Here is a 1,966-nt window from a genome sequence, read left to right on the forward strand (position 1 = left end):
ACGCATCCCTTCTCACACGGAAGCTCTTTTCGAAAAGGAGAACACCACACAACCGAGTGAAGTAACCAGAGCAACATTACACTATTGTTTCGAGCCCTCGGGGCAATATTACACTATTGTTTCGAGCCCTCGGGGCAATATTACACTATTGTTTTGAGCCATATTCAGATAATATGCGATCACGGCCAAACCACATCCCCGTCCGATCCACTTCGGCAGTGGAGATGAGCCATCGTGGCTCATTGCAGCTGGCCGGTGTGGCTTATGACGGAGCCGAGTGGTGCTGCTTTAGTGGATGGTTCATAGACGCCGCAGTACGCGATCAACAACACAGTCGAGCAGGGGCGCTTTACTACGCACACGCGGCTGAGTGAGACTCTTCAGAGCCGCCCCCGTTCGCAAAGCCCGACGCGGAGCCTTCGCAGAAGCCGTGAACACCGAACGCAGCGAGTCAGCCGGTGTGGCTGATTTTCAGCGCCATGGTGGCATATAATGGAGCCGAGCCATGCTGTTTTTAGGGAATGTTCATAGTCCGCTGAAGTACTCGATGAACACCGTCAAGCGGGGGCGCATTTCTGCATGCACGCGGCTGAGTGAGGCATTCTAGGCTGGGTTCTTCAGATTCACCACCGTCCGCATAGCAGCCTGACGCTGTCCGACGCACACATCGACATATTTCGTACGCAGATCTTTTGTTATGTTATGAGTGACCGATTACGTGGTCCGCCCCAAACTATTATTTTTTTTTAGTAGCTATATACACACCTACCTGTTATTTGGAACCCACGAAGTTCTCGTCCTCTGCACCCGTGCAATCCATTTTTCACAACGAACTGGGTCTCTTGCAAACTTATGAAGGGTAAATCCATTCTCCCGGGTGTTCAAGCAATGTCCAGCAATGCAACGAGCCAACATTTTGGCTAACACGAAGGAACAACGAGCTTTCCTTCCCGGAGGTAAAACTAATGGAAACTAACGAGTCCACTTGGGGACGCCGCTGCATTTTACATCACTTCCTGCTTCTTCTCGAAAACAAATCCCTCGAGAGGATTTTCATGGCGAGAGTTACAAAAAGCTATATATGTCAAAATCATGTTTTATTATATTATATTATTTATATATTATATTTTATATTGGCTGACATTTTTTTTCATTAATAACATACTAAAAATCATCCATTTCATCACAGTAGCCCTTTAAGTAGCAACTACCTCAATCAAACGTTTCATGTAGATCAGACGTGCACATTGATCCAGATGAATTTTGGGCCATTTCTCGTTACCAAACACTTGTATTTCAGGAAGATTTCTGGATATCTGATGTGAATAGCTTTCTTGGGGTAATGCCATACCATCTCTATCGGGATGGGAAACTCTGACTAGACCACGCCAAAACATTTTCTTCTTCTGTTGACATTGTTGATTTGCTTCTGCGTCTTGGACCATTGTCCTGTTGCAACACCCATCCTCTTTTAAGCTTCAACTGTTGGACAGATTGGTTTAAGTACTTCTGGACAATGTCTTGATAAACTTCGTTATTAAGTACTTGAGTAATTTTCCCACTGATGATAGGAGGCTGTCCAGGCCCTGAAGTAACAAGCTTGCCCATACCGTGATGCTCCCTCCACCATGCTTCGCAATTGGGACAAGATGTTAATGCTGGTGTGATGTGGTATTTTCCCTCCACACATGGCGTTATGTGTTTTTCCCAAACAATTCTACTTTGCATATGCAAAACTCTTCAGCTAACACTCTTTTATTTACCTCATTAGAGAAAAGTCAGGCATACAGTGAAGAAAATGAGTATTTGAACACCCTGATATATGGCAAGTTCTCCCACTTAGAAATCATGGAGGGGTCTGAAATTTTCATCGTAGGTGCATGTCCACTGTGAGAGAGATAACCCCAAAAGAAAAATCCAGAAATCACAATATATGATTTTTAACGATTTATTTGTGTGATACAGC

Source organism: Syngnathoides biaculeatus, chromosome 14 (assembly GCF_019802595.1).
Source record: "Syngnathoides biaculeatus isolate LvHL_M chromosome 14, ASM1980259v1, whole genome shotgun sequence".
NCBI lineage: Eukaryota > Metazoa > Chordata > Actinopteri > Syngnathiformes > Syngnathidae > Syngnathoides > Syngnathoides biaculeatus.